Below are 19,737 nucleotides of genomic sequence, written 5' to 3' on the forward strand. Positions count from 1 at the left end.
TCTGTGTGTATAATATATATATATATATATATATATATATATATATATATATATATATATATATATATATATATATATATATATATATATATAGTTAAAAGAAAAATTCAAGAACTGTATTTAAAATAATCTATAAAAGTATAAATACATTTCATCCAAATGTTTAGTTTCTACAAGTAATCATTTTTTCATCCCTTTAACCGAATGGGATGTAATATCCATCCATATATTTCCTTTTCCCAGACACTGTATGTGGTTTATACTACCAGCGCCAAAAGGTTGTTAGATCTGTGGCCTAACAGTTCAGGACACATTGAGCTGTGGCGCTCATGAGGGAAATCCTCTTTTTGGTTTCCTATTATTTTCTGTCCTCATTCTTCTGTTCTGTAGATAAAAAGGGCCCACAAGTGTCAGGAGTGTGCAAGCCATGGGGATTTGATGCTTGTCATACATTTAAGCAGACTGTGTCTGGATTTGGACGAATAGAGTGTGTGTTAAACCTCCTACAATCTGCTTTTGAAGTATGTAAATCATATATGGTTTGGATCGGCACAATCACTCAATTTGAGTTTAGATTCTGGGAGGTTTCTTCTCGTCTTAAACAGCTGGCTGCTCAAACCGCAGAGAGACAGCAAGCTTTCAAAAACCCCACAATAAAGTCAATTTCTGCACAGATCAAAGTCGACGTGCCGCCTCCTTGCCCCAAGAATCCTCATTTGGGATTTTTCTCCATGGATTAAAGTCTGGCAGGAAGATCGTCCTCCACAGTTTTCACGGCTGCCTTCTTTGGGAAAGGGACAGACGAGACTTTGGGATAAGCTTTTCCTCGTTTTCTCTTTCCACACCTCCAGTCTGGAGCTTTGTGATGGAGGCTGTGTGTCGTCGTTGTTTACCCAGCATTCGGCCTGCCATCTCTGGGTTCAGCTGTTTGCACGGCCCTGTTCTCTGGTGCAGCACAAAGCTCTGCGCTAGCCAGCACTCAGCTTCCTAATAAGCAGGAGAATTGAAGATTGAATTGCTCCCGGTTTCCTGTCGGGCTCATGTTGCCGTGATTTTAACTGGATTAAGATGCAAAAAAAGGCTTGTTCTGAGCCATGCGTTTCGGACACATTTGCTTTGAGTGCACGGCCACCCTTGTAATACAATTTCCAAATGGCCTCACTTTCTTTTGATTGTTGTTTAAATGCGTTCTGCTTTACAAATGTTCTTCCTCTCTTGGCATTATGCATCAGATGCGTTTGTCACACACGATCTCAGATATGCATTTCGACTTTATGTCTGAACACACACTCTGAAATGCAGCATATGCTCAGCTTTATGAAAAAGGGTGACTGCTAAATGGCTTAAATGTTGCTAAAACTATGCCACAAAAGCTTGTATATAAAAATTAATGGATACTTTGGTGAAAATATAAAGTATAATACATTTTATTAATATATTGATGTTATGTATACAAATTACTTTTAAAAAATGAGTGTGTAAATCAGTCATTTTAGTATTATTTATATATAGTACTAAGTAATAATTTATTTATAGTATATACAGTATAGTGAATAAGTTTTGAATTTTAATAAACTGAACTAAAATATTTTGAATGCTTGTATTTTAGTTTTCATTTTGAGTTTTTCCATTTTCATTTCCATTTTAGTTTTAGTAATTTTATGTTTTTTACATTTTTATGAGCTAATATTTATTTTTATTTTAGATTTAGTCATTTTCGTATTTCAACATAAACTTATTTTGGCAATTTTTTCATCTAATATTTAATTTAATTTGACCAATTAATATTATTATTATTTATTTTATTTTTGTTTAGTTAACGATAACAACACTACTTTATATCTATATTGGATTACATTGTGGTATCCAGATTCGTATTTAGAATGGTGACAACCCTACTTGTATTTGATATTTTGAATTAAAGTTTTATTTATTTATTTATTTATTTTTTGAGTTTAAGGTTGTTGCTGTAAAGTTTTGTGGGCTGAAGAGGTTGTGAAACATTTGTTGAAGTGCTGTTCGAGTCGTTTTGGTTGGCGGTACGAGGCAGCGAGTCAGTATTTGAGCTTCAGCTGCCTCTGCCTGAGTAAATGATGAATGAGCATCGAGTCGGCAGGCTGAGGAAGAGGAGGCAGGCGGCCACTAGCTGCCTGACAAGCTCCTTCATAATGCAGGATAGGGATGCCGAATGGGATTTGGGAGATGCAGGTGGTGTTTTCTTCGCTCTCAATTTTTTTTTTTTTTTTTTTTTTTTATTTCAGTGGTGAAGAAGATTTATTTTTAATGTTTCTCCCCCAGAAATGGAGAATTAAGGCAAAATATATAAAATAAAATCCCCACTTCACTGAGTCTTCTTCGGCTACACCTCCTGAAGTGAGCTGAAGTGGAATAGAGAGATGAGATTCTGATATTTGGGAGTTCATAGTTTTGCATATGCTTTGAATAAATTTGCATCCAATAATATCATTGGTTCATCTAAGACTCACTTTCCATAATTGAATACCTTCAATATGATACAGTCCTTAAAACCAAAAGGCAGTTTTAAGAGTTATTTAGTACTTGTTAGACATGTTTGCTCATACTTAGGGTAAGAGATATGAATAAACCCTGAAAACACCATTTACTCTTAAAATCCTTTTTTTTTTTTTAAAGCATATTAAGTATTCATTCAACACTTGAGGTCTTGAATTTGTATGTTAGAAATGAATTTTGTACCCTTCGGCTATCTGGGATTCAATGACGGTGCATCTGACAGCTTGCTATTTAAGGCATCTTTTGTGCGTCGCCCCAAAACATCTCCAGGATGCCCTGCTGAATTAATTAGGCATCCAATTAGTGAGATTCTGCATAATAATCAAAGCAGGATATGACACTGAACAGATTTCCATTGATGAGTGTTATGATTGTGATATTAATGTTCATAATGACATCAGAACGTCATGGCACTTTGTGCGCAGTGAGTCGCAGGAGTCGTAGCATGGCGCACAGGCACAAAAAAGCCTTAAAACAATCCACAACTGCTGCCTTAATGACATGCATTTACTAAGTCTGCGTCACTGATGCTTATTTTAGTCAAATGATTAATTCAGGTGTTTATTGTTGTAATTTGTGCTTGTTGTGCTGGTTTGTATGCATGGTCTAAAATTAGCTGTTTGCTACTTCTGCCAATAGCAGTAGCAGGTCAAGAGAGAAAACACCAGAAATAAATCATTTTTAGATATCTTGACACTAGGGATGTAAATTTTCGATAATTTCCAGGATTGATCGTCGTTTGAATTAACCATCAATTAATCAAATAAATCGTTAACCTAAATGCTGCAAAATGCTTCTATTGCAGCGGCGCAGTCACTGGTATGACAGAATGTGCAAAAAACAAACAAACTCCGAATTAAATCTGAATTAAAGGGGGTTTAGTTTGAATAAAATGCTCGTAGCAGGATTATTAAAATTTATAGATGTGATTATGATCATTTGATAAAATGAAAAGCGCGCTGTATGTTTGAGATCATTTTACTTTGTTGAATGATCCCCGGCACGGAGACCACTGAACGTGCCTCTTGAAATGGTTTCGTTGTGCTTATTGTTGTATTTTCAAACACAATTGCAATGTTTTCAGATGGCATTATGGCATTTAAAATAAAATTATCCCAAACGTAAGCGTGGCGTGTGTAGCTGTGCTGCGCAGTCAGAGAACCATTTTTGCTGCTGCAGCAAAACATACTGTTGCTCACATCAAACGTTTTTGTGTGAGTAGGCAATTTTTACCAGTAATTAGTTTGATCCTGCTGGATCCTGTTCCAGAAAATGTCCAATTTTTGAGTCCCGGTAGGCCTTTTTGTTGTTAAAAATCCGGCATTTACAGTGCATTAGATCGTGACCGTGCATGCGTGCGGACGAGGACGGAGCGAGCACGGATTTGGCTAGATGGATTTGGAGGTTATTGCTCACGTCTTATTCGCCACAAATCCAAATGTTTCCATATTCGCAATGTATTTGAATGTTAAACTATTATTTATAATTTAAACTATTAGGCTTGTACTTTACACGCATTCGCATGTAGACGGAAAAGATCATCCTCTTCTCATGAGCAAAACATCCTTGGCATAACAGCAGATTGGATTGGTACTAAGGTCTATTTAAACTGACCAGTGTAACCTTTTATGTTTGGTTGACATCAGATATATTTAAGTCAGATATAATTATCTGCTGAAATTACTACATTTCTATTGCTTTCCATGTGGAAGAACTTTGTGTGGTTTGCATTTTAATGTACTTTTAAGGTTTAAATCACATTAAAAGCTTAATTTGTACATTATGAATGAATGACGACACATTCATATACATATATCATATAATAATATTTTTATGTATTATTTATGTTTAGTTTAGTTTTTATTTTTCTTATCTTTAAATTAAATTTTATGTTTTGTTTCTGTATTTATGTATAGAATTATTTTTATTTTTTAAGTTATATCTTTATTTTTTGTTTTTAAAGTAAAATTAGCATTTTTAATGGAAATGTATAGTATTTATTTATTGTATTTTTTTGTTTTTTAATAGTGTGCATTTGTCAAGTATCAAGTCTGACTTCTCATTCTCTCTTCAGCATGATAGGGATGCACATCATCCACCGTAATGCAGAAAATTTGCTGACAAATCGTTTTTACGCACCTTTATATGACGATCCAACTGTGTGTGCCTGTGTTTGTTACACACAATACTATGTGTCTGTTGTCGGATTTGTGCATGTTTGGGTATGTTCATATTTTTATGCACTCTCTTGTGTAAATGTCACCTTTGGCTGGGTCTGGCCTTTCTCTGTCTCTCTTTCTCCACCGTGCCAGGGTTATTACAAAGTCTGTCGGATACACCTCGGATCAGCAGAGCCTCATGGGAGGGATTGAGAGGGACATGGATGTAATGATTGTGTATTTCTGAGGCTGTACCCTCTTCGATAAATCGGTCTGTCTGAATCTCAGGCCAGTGACACAGCGATTTCTTTCTTCCCTTTTTCCTCGCAAACATCCTCTGAGAGCAAAAAGTGTCTGGTTATTTGAAAGGTATTCAATCAGTCATTCTGAAACTACTGCGGAAGCCTGTTTCCAGCACGGAATAAAAAGAAATGAATAAAAAAGTAATAGAGACTTTTTATCATGCAATTTGAGTTTCAATCTCACAATTCAGACTTGCTTTAACAATTCAGGGGAAAAAAACTAATAATTGCCAAATATAAACTCACAATTCTGAGAAAAAAATATTTTGTAATTCTGAGAAAAAAAAGTGTAAATAGTGAGATATAAACTTGTAATTACTAGAAAAAAAGTCAGAATTATGAGATAAAAAGTTACAATTACTTTTTTTATTATTATTATTTAGTCCATGGCGGAAATGAAAAAACAGAATTGCAAGATTTAGATTTGGAATTGAAAAAAGACATCTTGCGACCTGTGGTGGAAACAAGCTTTTATAAGAAACATCCCTTTATTGACCTTTTTTTTTTTTTGTACACGTACTGTAAATTAAAGTGCAACTAATAATATAATAAATCAGACATATTCATTATTCAGTATTTTTTTGACATTGCATTGTAGGTGGTTGCAATCTTCGTTTGGTGGTTTATAGTGCATTTCTTTGCGGTTTCTAGGGTGTACTGTGTGGTTGCTAGAGAGTTATGAGTAATAGTAATTGCAATGCATCTCTGCTGAACTCGTAACTTTGGCATTAATTGCAGTATCGCTGTGGTTAGCTGAAGTTGGCGTTTCTGGCCATCGCAGCGCTGCTGTGTTCACTGGTAAAGATGGGCTGTTGGCAGGTGTTGTAGTTTGTGTTCACATTAGAAACAGTCTTTTTCCCAGCTGCACCCATTTACTTCTAATCTACAATCTAGGTAATCTAGCATTCTGTCACAGATACAATTCCAGTCTATTCCAGTCAATACTCCATTCCTGCAGCATGCACCCTGAAAATGAGCAGTTCTGTCTAGACTTCTGTACTTTTTTCAGTAACACAATTGCAACTCTGTTTTTCCCGCTACAGAAAATAAACTCTTACAATCATTTCATTTTACTTTTAGTATGCTGTTTAATGGTTTGGTCAGACCTCATTTAGAAAAATGGGAATGTACCATGGCAAGAAAAAACATAAATGAGATCTCCTTCATATAATGCATTAATTGTTTCTCCGTGACAGAAATGAGATGTAAATGAAGAGCAAATGGAGACCTTTTCCTAAGCTTCCTAGTTATTATTGGCTGAGATTTTCCCAAAAAACTGAAGTCTATAATCAAAGAACTCAATATAAACTAGAATATTTCTAATTATTCTAAGATTAATAATTGAATTTATTCAGTCTGTGTTAATTTTATAGCTGTAAATTGGTACTCTATGTAAGCAATTGCCTAATTTGTGATTACTTTTATAACTCCTCAAAATTCTGTTGAATAAAAGTAACATGATAAATCTGTAAAGTCTCCTAAGCTATGAAAAAGCAGTCTCTGAGCAATAAAGTTTTCTACAGGGTTCTGCTTTACTCACACTCAAATGTATAAACTGAGGAGAAGGAGGAGGTATATCTAAGAGTTAATGGTTTTTACGGGAGCAGTTTTACAGGCCGCCAGCGGTAAGGCAGTCCAGTAGCCTTGAGCGGCATCCAGACCTCTGATGAACTGATAAAACACTGGAGAGCGCATTCACACTGGCGCCGGAGATGACACATCCCTGCCATGCAGACGTGGCCAGACCCACAAGCCACAACAGCACCATGAGCTCATAATGCAGAGAACGGGACGGGCCCATTTGCTGAGATGAACTGGAGAAAAGTGTGGGAGAACCAGGTTTACGGGGCATCTGTGAGACTGAATACCTCTCTTCTTGAGCCCTGAAGTCAGGTCAGATTCTGAACTGTTAAAATGAAGAGCACAACATTTTCAGTTGAGCCCAATCCGTCCCCACCCAAAGGAACCACCCTGCTGTCACCCCTCATGGCCTCTGTTGTAGTCGTGCCAAAGGTCACCACCCTTCAGTCACACCCTAAAGTATCACTCTTATCTCAGATGTTTGTCCTAAAAGAGATACAAGCACATAAATTAGACAGTTGTTCATGCATATTGAAGGTCATATTATTAATTCATCATTACTGGAGGAAATATTTCACCCTCAAGAGAAGAGAAGAGAAGAGAAGAGAAGAGAAGAGAAAGGAAGAGGGACTCTGTTTGTGTCTCACTAATGTCTTGAAGACATTTTTTTTTAAATTGAAGACATCAATTTTTTTTGTTTTTCTATGTTCATTCTCAAAGTTCACCCTTTATCAACCTCCTACCAACCACAAAGTGGTTAATGAAACTTGTGGTCTTTTTCTTTCAGAAGAAACATCTGAGCAGCATCAGAGTCTCAATCTGCTGTCTTTTTTCCATTTGAAGAAACGGCTTTTAAATAGATCTACTTTTCTTTTCTGTTGATTTTCAGATGTGACTGTATTGAAACCTACAATGCATATGAAGCCCTTAAGGATGCATTGGTGAATTATTGAGAAATCTTTCTCAGGAGAAACATCTGAGAAGCAGGAGGGCTTTTGTTTGGGTCTCTAAAGAATAAAATTGGACCTCAAATTGAGATATCTGAGCACAGAATGAGATATTATTGAGACATCTATTGAAACTCCAGAGGATGAGATCTTTGTCCTCAAGAAAACATCTGAGAGTCTCCGTATGCTCTCCATTTCATTCAGGAAAAAAACATTTGAGATAAAAAAAAAGTTTGTGATTTTTATTTTCTGTGTTGATTCTCAGAGTTCTCCCTTTACCAACCTTCTACCGACCACAAAGTTATTGTGATGAAAGCAATGACAAGCGGCTGGTGTTGTCAGAAACCACACGGTGGCTTTGTTGTGGTCACGTGTGTGACGTGTCAACAAGTACGTATAGCCTTGCAGATGATACTGTAATAGCTCACTGTAATTGCTCTATTCGGATGGAGGAGTTTCGACACAGTGTGGTTTATTCCGGGTGAGCGCTCGGATCTCGTTCCTTGTCTAGCATTGGTGGACCTCCAGGGAGGTGCAGTGCACTAGAGCCGTTTCCTAGGCAACCTTTTTTTTCATCGGGGTTTTGAAATGAGGACCTGATGTGATTGTTAGCAGCTTGGGCTTGTGCCATTGAGTATGTGGCTCTGTCTTAGCCTTCACTTCCCTGAAACAACATGACATCACTGATTCCCATAACTGACATATCATTTGACGGACACACATTAGCACGCCGTCAATAGGAAATATGCTTATGTAAGGGGTTTGGATTCATAATAGATTTATTCAGTTTTGTTGGGAATCCACATTATGATGCGACTGTATTGGTTATCTGAACGTATGTTTTTAATGGCACTTGCGATCATTTTTATTGATTGATTGTAGTTTACGTGAAGTGCATGATTATATTTTCAAGTGCTATCATCATCTACAGTCACTAGCAATCAATTTCAAGCAAGCATTACTTTTACTATTGATTAAAAAGACAAGCAATTCCCACAGACTGGACCTGAGTCATATTTAAGGTGTAGAACACCCTAGCAACCACTTAGCAACAGGCCAAATATCAGTCAAAACACATCAAAACAGTTTTGCGCCAGCATTTTTTTTTTCAGCAAATGAATACAGAATGAAATATGAAACATTGTGATCATCTGAGAAATATTAAAACTCGAGGGTTTTTGAAAATACCTGAATAGTAAATGTTAAGAATTGATACAAAAATAAAATATGCATTCAAAAATAATTTTGTAAAGATAGATTGCTTTACAAGACCAGTTTGAAACTATAATTCGCAATTGCTGAAAATCATACAACTATACTTATAAAGAAATAAATTTTTTTTATTTATAAATAAATAAATAAATTAACAATAAATGCTTTTGCAGGAAGATAATGGAATTCATGGCAAAATATGGTAATTTACAAAATGGCAACAAAAAAAAAAATTCTTAACGTTCTTTACTGATGCTCAGGGTATGCATTGAGGGGGGATGCAGGGAAATGGCATCTGGGGAAGTGCAGTGTGGTAACCATTAGCCCCTTCATCCCATCCCGGGACCCCATGCTGGTGACCCAGACTGTCTGCTATCCCATTTAAGAGCCTTGATTTGAGGATTGCAGAATTCTTAACATTCTTTGCTGATGCTCAGGGCTCGATTTGAGGGGGGATGCAGGGAAATGGCATCCACTTTGTTGATAAAAATGGCAAAAAGCATCCACTGTAAAACCACCATCCCACCCTACCATCCCCTTTAGTTTAATAATGTTGTGTAAAGCATATCATGCAAAAGAAATCAAACAATCAACAATACAAACAATCAGAACTTAATATTGTAAAAAGCTGCATACAAACTCAAAAATGTTTCAAGCTGGACTTCTGACATTCTTAAAATGATGACAACAGAGGTTATATTTCCTTGATTAGAGTTTTAAGACATTCTCCTGACAAAATGTTATTATTAGGGCTATCAGTCGATTAAAATATTAACATTTACATTTATGCATTTGGCAGATGCTTTTATCCAAAGCGACTTACAGTGCATTCAGGCTAACATTTTGTAATGTTATTTACCTAACATGTGCTCCCTGGGAATCGAACCCACAACCTTGCGCTGCTAACGCAATGCTCTACCACTGAGCCGCAGGAACATTTAATCGCATGTTTATTCACATATTTAATCGCAAATTAATTGCATGATTGTCATAAGTTAACTCGTAACTTAATCACACATTTTTACCTGTGCTAAATGTACCTAAAATTAATACTTTTAACATGAACATGTACAAATATTTAAATTAAATTAATGTATTTAGCAGACGCTTTTATCCAAAGCAACTTACAGTGCATTCAGGCTATCAATTTTTACCTATCTATGTTCTCGGGGAATCGAACCCACAACCTTGCGCTTGTTCAACAAGATCATTGCCTTTTGAAAATAAATCGTCACATTAAGCCATATCGCAATTCTTGTCTTTCCATTCCCAAATTTAAGACCTCTTGAAATCATAATTAAGGCTTTCTTATACAATTTAAGGCTTTTTATGGCGTTAAATATAATACAATTCAACCTAGTATGTGAGCCTGTTCTAGCACACCCCCAAACAAAATCAAGACTTTCTAAAAGAGCAAAATTGGACCCCTTTAAAAAGTTTAAAAAGTTGGCAAGCAAAATTCACTATCATATGTCACATATAACCAAGACTTTTACTTTGCAAAGCATAAAAATGCATTAACATGATACAATAATAATAACTATAATATAGATAAAGTGCTGGAACAATAAGGCAAGTGACATTATTGAGCTCTGAATATATTAATGTTGTTATGTTATGTTATGTTTTTTTGTTGTTGTTTTTTACCTCTATCTTTACCTTTATCTCTATGTGAATATGAGCTTAGGTGAACTTTATACATTCAGCTGAATGAATCTTAGAGCAGATACAGTGTCAACAGAGAACAGTAGGAGGAGTTCTCTCAGTAATCGCATCTTTATTCCGATCTGAGCCGTTAATCGCCACTGCAAAGGCATCGCAGAGTGTTGACAAATGTGCGTCAAGCGCTCCTGCCAAAACAAAGACGGAACAGACTTCAGGCCAGCAGTATTGTCAGCTTCCCAGGAGAAATTTCCAGTCCAAATGTTTGTCCATTCATACAGCAGAGCTGGCACCGAAGCTGGCCGCCAGAACGGGATCCTCATTACCATTCCCTGTTGCGGATTTGCCTTCTGGGGAAGTGCAGTGTGGTAACCATTAGCCCCTCCATCCCATCCCGGGACCCCATGCTGGTGACCCAGACTGTGTGCTATCCCATTTAAGAGGCTTGGTTTGAGGATTGCAGAGTAGACCCCAAAATGAGCCCAGGTGCATCATGGGCGGTATTTGTGTTCTTTCTTCATGTTAGTCACTTCTACAAGCAACTCAGTAGCTAATATATTGTGATTTGCCGTTTTATGTGGTAACAGATGGATGTTCATAGCAGACTGCGTCCAATGTTCTCAAATTACTAAATGGGAACAGTAATGAGAGGAAAAGTGTTTTTAATTAATTACTTTATATCCAAATTTCTTGGCTGGATTTTCCTGAATCGCCACTCTTTGACTGTTTCCATAACATTTGTTATTTTGCTTTTCTCACACAATATTACAGTATTACAATATTATCACTATCTTAAATAGTGATGCTACCACTATATTTTTCAGAAGCGAGACCTCAGCTCATTTTGCTAGCATATACAACTCAATTTTCTAGAAAACACAGTGTCACAAAATACTACTTTGCTTTTTTCATGTCACATTCTTCCTAAGATTAATTTTAGTGAATCAAATTGTTCTGATGGTTTATTTCAATGAACTAGTTCCAGAAAAAGTAATTGATTTGTTTGAGTCCTTGCTCATAAGTCACTTTCACTTTCTGTTTTATTGAAATACTTAGTTTAAAAGTCGCTGATTAAATTTAGCAAAAATTATTTAAGTGAAATATTTACATTATATTGCATTATAAATATTTTCTCTATTTTCTCTTTTTTAGATTTATCTGTGGTGCTTTTGTTTTTTAATTACGAAAATATTTATAAGTATTTATTGAAATATTTAGCTAAAAGTTATTTAGATTTAGCTTAGTTTTTTTTTTTAAATGATTGTTACTTAAATATTTACGTAATATTAAATATGCATTTATCTTTATTATTGCTTCGATTGCTAAAATAAATAATGTTTTCTTGTTTCCCTCTGTTTTAGATTGTTTTTATTTATTTTTATTTTTTTTTATTTATACATTTTTCTACAAAATATTTCTAAATATGTATTTATCTAGATTTTAGTAGCTGTGTCCCTGCACAGAAGTCTTTTCTTTTTTTTATTGAAATATTTTGTTCAGATTTAGCTCAGGTTATTTAAATGCTGTATTATTTAAATTAAACTGATATTTATATTTAATGTATATTTATCTTGATTTAGACAAATGATTGCTGTCAACATTTTTTTTTATGTCACATTAATAGTACTCCGATTGCGAAAATAGTAACAGAATTTTTTTTTCCTTTTTTTAGATTTATTTTTGCCGTTTTGTCTTTAATTTATTCAGCTAACTTTTTAGTAGCTTGTTTTGTAGTTAGCTACTTCTTTTTTAGTTGTTTGTTGTATTGTGAATTTATTAATAAAACAAAAAAATTGTATTGTTGTAATTGTAAAATTGTAATTTGGGTACAGTGCCCAGTGTTGACAAACATTATAGGTCATTTTTGCTTTTAGGGATATTTCTCAGAAATGTTGATGGCAGCTGCTTGTTTGGGGAATACTGTAAACATTACTAAAACGCATCTGATTTAACTTTATTCTCTGTTTGACAAGAGTTTTTGTTGAACATATTCTAATGTCGTACTCGGGGACTGATAATGCTGCTATTGTGCATCAAAACAATTCTGCTGAAGAATCACGAATGTTGAGACCCATTAACCTTTTTTCCACTCAGAGGGTGAATTTGTTCTGTTGTGATTGCTTGTGTGAAAGGTTGACACACTGTTGTTTGGCCTCTACTGTATATCAAGGCTGGATAAAGCTTCATTAAAGCAGGATACTGAATCGATCTTCTGTTGTAACACCGTCTGTAAGAAGGTATTTGTAGGTAGAAGACACTCAGTTTTTGTGATCTATTGCTACCTTCATGTCCTCTTGGGAAGATTCTGCTTGTGAGTTGTATTTAGTGATTTTTGTTGCATCACGTATTATCCTTTCTCCAGGCAAAGACTGGAAGCATTAAAATTGAGTTATTGAACATTATTGTATATGAAAATGTACATTTGGCGAAATTAGATTCTGTGATGGCACAACAATACTTTACAAAGCTTTTCTGGTCAATTCTGGTTAAAAGCTTTTTTAGTTATTTTATAAGCGCAGTATACATTGTGGCCATGTAAAGGTCAAAATCACAAGAAATGCCATGATCACTAGAAACTGTGCACAGACTCTTATATCTCTTGGAAATAAAACTATATTTACTACTAATATAATATTTTTTTCCAAGATGGTTTAGTTCAGGGGTTTTCAAACTTCCATGCAAATGATCCATGCAAAAAAAAAAAGAAAGAAGGGGGAAATAATAATAATTTGTCAATTTATGTAATAATTTAATAATAATAACAGCAACTGAATTATTATTTTTATTAAGAACTTAATAAAACATATAATTAAATAATGTAATAATAGATTGTTATTATAATACACTTATCTTAATTAAATTATTAATTCAGTTCTTATTATTGATATTACATTATTTAATGATACATTGGTTTTAATTAAAGTCATAATACTTAAATTTATAATAATAAAAAATTTATAATAATAATAGCAATAATAATAAACAATTTAGTACATTATTTTAATTATTTTGTTAATAAATTTGTATCATTATTATTTCCTGTTTTAGTGAATCCACCTTGTAATATTTACAAATTATTTGTTACATTTGAATTATAAAATGACAAAACATACTATGATACTAGAACAATATTATGATTCTAAGATTTAGATTTATCTTTGGTGCTTTTGTCTTTTTAATTATGAAAATATTTATTAAAATATTTAGTTAAAAGTTATTTAGATTTAGCTAAACATTTTTAAATATATTATTTAAATTAAATATTTACATTATGTTAATCTGACACAGAAATCTAAAAAAGGATAAACGCACACTAAATATAATTTCAGTTGCTGAAATAAATAGGGTTTTCTTTTTTCCCTCTGTTTTAGATTACTTTTTTGTGTCTTTTGTATAATACATTTATTTTAACTAAATTATTAATTCAGTTATTATTAGTAGTATTACATTATTTAATGATACATTGGTTTTAATTTTTAAATGATACTTTAATAATAATAATAATAATGTACTAAATAATTGATTTAATTATTATTTTAAATTATTTTGTTAATAATTTTTTATCATTATTATTCCCTGTTTTAGTGAATCCACCTTATAATATTTACAAATATTTGTATCATTAGAATTACAAAATTACAAAAGATACTATGATACTAGAACAATATTATGATTCTATAATAATACTACTATTTTCAGAATGTAAATGTGTAAAGGATCTTAATGTTGTTAATACTAATAATACGAATAATTATAATGCCATTATTAGTAATATTACATTACTTAAAAATATGTTTATTTCAGTTAATTAGTTTTTATAACAAACGAGTAACTCCAGAGTCACTGATATTGTTATTATATAGTGGGCTGTCTGTTAGAAGTCCAGCGCTCTCCAGTCACTCATTCCTGCTCGCTGTCACAGGTCATTGATCTCATGAATCAGTGTTAATCAGGAACACGCTCTGTAAGCACCAGGAATCAAGTGGGCAGCACAGGTGGAGGGAGTCCCGCAGAAGCCTGTTGAATTGTCAGAAGTCCTTTAATTAACATTAGCAGACTGGACACAGGAGGACGGACCTGCCAGGTGATGGCAAGGGTCTGGCACACGGGGACAAGCTCAAACGATTTACCCAGAACTTTTCTGCTTAACAGCATTTACCAACGTGCTCTGTGCTGCTGTTGAAAGGTTTTAGAGCAAAACCTGTGCTTAAATAGCCGTTACGCTATACCCTGCCTGCTCAATATGCGACAAGCCACGCTGTTTTAATCCTTTTCCCTCTTCTCTTACATAAACTCCCAGCAGGATGTGCGTTTTATCAGTTCCCTCACAATTCCAAGAATGGCATTATTACACTCGGCGCTTCAAGCTTTCTGTCACATGAACGTAAAGCTCCCAGGTCCATTACACTCAAGTGAAACGGCCGCTTCAGAACCGAATTAAACCCCAGGTGCCACCGAGCCAAACGGTAACTGTAGTCACTGAAAAGTAACCGCTGAATAATTAATAATACAAATGCCTTTGCCAAAAGGTGGTAGGTTTACAATCGGTGGGGCATGTGTTATGTCCACCCGTCTTAAGTTCTTGTTTACTGCTGTTTACATCGATTGTTTGTGAGGGTTACATTTTTAAGAAGTCATTTTAATGTGTATGCTTAATTCTAATGGAAAAGTTCCCCTGAAAATGAATGAATAATAATTGTTCCATTATTTACTATCTTTCTCTTTAAATAAAATAGTTAAAACCAAATTAAAATTAATTAAAAAAAATTTTATCATGATAGATAGATAGATAGATATACTGTAGATACAGAGAGACACACACACACATTTTTGATATTAATATTAGTAATATTACTAATATATATGTGTGTGTATGTAACTATAATTATATTAATAATTATATTGTATATTAATAATTATAATAATGTGTATATTCATATTATTTATTGCTTGAAATATACATATAATGTTTTGATTTCTATGAAAATGTAGTACACAAAAATATTGCTATTTATTACATTTATATATATATATATATATATATATATATATATATATATATATATATATATATATATATATATATATATATATATATATATTATATAAATGTGTGTGTTTGTTTGTTTCATCATGTATATTTTATGATTGGGTTTTATCTAAAAAGATATTTTACAATTTATATATAAATATATTTTATTAATTGCAAATAATTAATTTAATTTATTTATTTTTATTAATACATTTCATCCTGACAGAGTCTTCCAATTTAGGTTATTTTGCCACTGAAACTGAAATTTATATGATTTAAGGATGAGTGCGTTTTTGGGTGAACAATCCCTTTGATTGTGCAACAAAAGCATCAGTGAATCTCTAGGTTTTCAACTCATTTTCGTCACATCTTGTACACAGCGTTTAGTATTCAGTTGTATTACAAACACCCGCTGCAAATCAACATCAACCAAAAGCTTAAACACATCACCATTAACACTTCTAACAGCTCGCTTTTAAGACAGTCGGACATCTTTGCTTATTACATTAGAGCCAGTTTGGTTTCCCCTGATTGGGATGCATGCTAAATGAAAGTTACTCTAATCAGAGGCCAGATTTTATTGCTGTGCCCTCGGCAGCGAGGGTTTTATGACTGACTGAGGACCCTGAAGAGCCGAGGGACGTTAGTTTATCTTTGTTGGTAGTTTTGATAGAGTGCTTGCTCAGCACGGAGGGCATTAGGCTCATTATTGTTGCCGCTGCTATCAGGAGATGAGACTTCAACATTACTGCAGGAAAACACAATATTCAGCCCCTCACAGCGGGATCTTATTTACCTCCACAAAAGATGGCTTCGGCGTCAATAAAATGCCATGGACGTTTGCACGACTCTCTCAGTTGGGATTTTTTATGTCGTCTTGTTGATGTAGATGAACTGTAGCTAAAAGTTCAGTAGCTGTTTTCATCGTCTAGCATTAGAAAACGCTCCAAGTCGTGTATTTCTCCACCTTCAGTTTGCCAGCAACTTCTTTGTTATTACTGGGCGGATGTGAGTGCATTTCCCCTGCTCATTTCCTTGTGTGCCGAGGGTAATCAGACTGTTGTGTCTAAGTGTGTGTGTGTGTCTCTCTTTGCATGTCAGTAAAGCTCCACACACACACACACACACACACACACACACAGTCTGTAGTCATTGCGGGCGGCACAGTTTGTCTTGGTGCTGCGGCTATGTTGGTGTGCCAATCCGGCCTGGAGCCCAAGTGCTAGATAAAACATTCAGTCCCAGCCGGTTTGTCACTTGATGGCTGTTGTTGGATGGCAAAACAAAGATTTTCGTCATTACTGTACATCTCATCTAGTCCTCATGTACAGTGTTAACTGTAACTAAAAGCAGCAACTCTACGAACGTAACTACATTGTTCAGTAGCGTGACTGCGGCTCATGTGTTTACAAAACAATGGAGCTTTTCTAGTACTTTTTCCAGTGAGAACTGCTTAAAAAAGGATTCTGTTTTGTAGCAAAATATTTAGTAAAATGCTGCTGTTCATCACTGTGTTTAACTCTGTTATATAAATCAATGTGTTTTAGCTGATATTTTTATTACATTCATCATATTTATTTATAGGTTCATAAGTATATAACATTTTCATAAATATAATTGTAATAATAATAATATAATATATAAAAAATGATGGATAGATAGATAGATAGATAGATAGATAGATAGATAGAGATTGATAGAAGGTTTTGAATAAATATATAAATACATTTTAATAAAGTGGGCAAATAATACAAATCATATTTTTGTAATGATATTTAAATAATATATACATTATGTGTGTTATGATTTTTCATTAATTATAAATAATAATAATGTTAATAATAATGTATACAATATGTATTGTAATTTATAATATATATATATATATATATACAATTTTTGTTTTAGAGGTTTTGAGTAAATAAATAAATAAATATTATTTTTGTAATCATTTTTAAATAACATAAATTTAGTGTGCACCCACATTATTTGCATTATTGTGATTTATTCATTGTTAAATATAAATAACATTTATATAATAATGTTTAACATAATTATTTATATATATTTAGATGTGTATGTAAGGTAAATATATCGAAGTAATTTTAATAAATACAATTTACATATGTATATATAATATTATATTTATTACTATTGCTATTGCTAATATTATTGATGATACTATCATTAATAACAATTTATTTTTTAAGAAGAAGAGGAAAATGAAAATACATCAGAAAATGTACTAATAAATAATATTTGATTGATTAGATTGACTACACCAGAAGAAGACCCTAAGGTCAACATGATGACCCATCATCCATCCTCGTCTGCAGACTGACCCATTCTCTTGTGCTTTACTGAGTCTAACACATTAGCATCCTCAGACACAGTAATCCTGTCTTATTTCATGCGTCTTTGGCCTGCCATCTGACCTCTACCATCCCTGCCTGACGCTTGAAATTTTCAGAGGCGGCTGAATGTGTTTTCAGACAGAAAGCCAAGTCTTCCGGTGGTTAGCAGCTGTTGACACTATCCATGTGTCTGTCTAAGGGCCGTTCACATATCGCGTCTTTTGCGCGCGCAAGTTCGTTATTTCCAATGTAGGCACGCGGCATGCGCGCTCATAATGGAAACGACGCAGTCGCGATGCGCCCGTTTTTCCATGTTTTAAAAACATCTCAACTTTTAAGAATGCCGCTAGCGCACCGCGGGTCATGTGACAAGAACTAACCAATCAGCTTCATCCTTTTCTCTAACAACGTTGAAAACTCAGCCAAGATGAAGGAACAGCTGTTCATAGCTGTATATGGATTGCTATTTTGAAATAAATTTAGAAGCAGAGCTACCGCGAGCGATTTTTAGTGTTGCAATTCCATTTATCCTTTGCTGAAATTTCCGCGTCTTCATGGAGAGAGCACGTCATGGTTGCTTAGCAAAGGCAGACGCCTCAGGAGCGCTTCTGCCCGAGCGCTTTGGAAAGAAGGAAAAACGCGTTTTTAGGCGCGATATGTGAACGGCCCCTAAGACATGTAGATTTTAGGCTTTCAGTCACTGTGTGTTTATGGGTGTGTGTGTGTGTTTGTCCTTGAGTGGGTGAATGACCATCACAGTACAGTGTTTGGGGAAGCGCCCGCTAGCTGTATATGTGTGTTTCACTGGAATTGTGTGTGTGTTTGTGATTGCAGAGTGCAGCAGCAGCTCCGAGTCCTGTCCTTGGAAACATGCCCCCAGGAGAGGGGATGCCGGTCGGCCCCGTTCCTCCGGGCTTCTTTCAGGTACACACACATGCATATGCTGCATAGCCAAAATATTAAGTTAAAAAAAAATACTATCAGACTGCTTACTGTGTACTACTGCATACTTTTTACAATGGATGGTCGAGTTGACTGCACTGAATTGTGGGAATATGCTTCCATTAAGTCTTCGAGGTAGTATACTGCAAAATTGCTCACAGATAATGTGTGTGTAAGTGAGTGACACATCATATTTCTCTAATACTATTCGAATAATTCTATAGAAATTGTATAAATTATATATATTTATATAATTTATATATATATATATATATATATTTTTTTTTTTGCATGCGAGTTGAATTGCACAGGTTCAGAGTGACTTAAAATAACTCATGTGTGCACACTCACGTCACATCTCTTCAGTCAACTCTTCTTCGCTTAGACCTTTGATTTTAACTGGATCTAGTCCATCTTGATCTTTCACTGGATTTTAGGGCTAAGGTGTCTTTGAATCCTATTATTTCTGTCTCCGTGAGCCATAACAAAGTATTAAAATTCCTCAAACATTAACAAAGGCAGAGACGAAAGAACACGCACCTGTGGCTTATTTCTGAACGGCTGAACAGTTTTGCTTACTGTGTGATTGTAAAATCCACTTCAGACAAAATGAATGTGGTCTGGATACTTAAAAGAAAAGTTTTCTCTTTCACAAGCATGACCTTTGACCTTAGTGACTCCAAATAAAGGTTGGCATGTTTTCATTTTGATCTGGTGTGGCTGTTTTGGTCTCGAATCACCGGTTTGAAGGAAAGATGTGCAGATGCGATGTGACCCAGATGCATAGAAAAGTCATTATCAAATGAAGAACAGAAACATCCTCTAGTATGTATGTTTGTTTAACTCAACACCTGTGAGGCACTGCTTAAGAAAAAGAGTTGAAAAAAGTGGCAGATGGGCCCCGTCAGCTTAAAGAGCGCTCATGAATCAGCCGTCTTTGTGTGTAACTCGCTATCCTAAGGAGCTGTGGTATTTGATGCCCAGTGTGTTGTAATTGGTTTGATTAAGAGCGAC

The 19,737-nt window shown here is 34.5% G+C and overlaps 1 long non-coding RNA gene across 1 annotated transcript in view; it reads left to right on the forward strand.

Annotated features, from left to right (window-relative positions):
* Nucleotides 1–18,733, forward strand: part of LOC113078588 (uncharacterized) — a 32,080-nt gene extending 13,347 nt beyond the window's left edge. Inside the window, exon 5 of the long non-coding RNA XR_003281555.1 lies at nt 18,616–18,733. This is a non-coding gene — a long non-coding RNA (uncharacterized LOC113078588). The remainder of the gene's footprint in view (nt 1–18,615) is intronic.
* The last annotated feature ends 1,004 nt before the right edge of the window (nt 18,734–19,737 follow it).

This window comes from Carassius auratus, unplaced genomic scaffold (genome assembly GCF_003368295.1).
Source record: "Carassius auratus strain Wakin unplaced genomic scaffold, ASM336829v1 scaf_tig00026065, whole genome shotgun sequence".
NCBI classification, from domain to species: domain Eukaryota; kingdom Metazoa; phylum Chordata; class Actinopteri; order Cypriniformes; family Cyprinidae; genus Carassius; species Carassius auratus.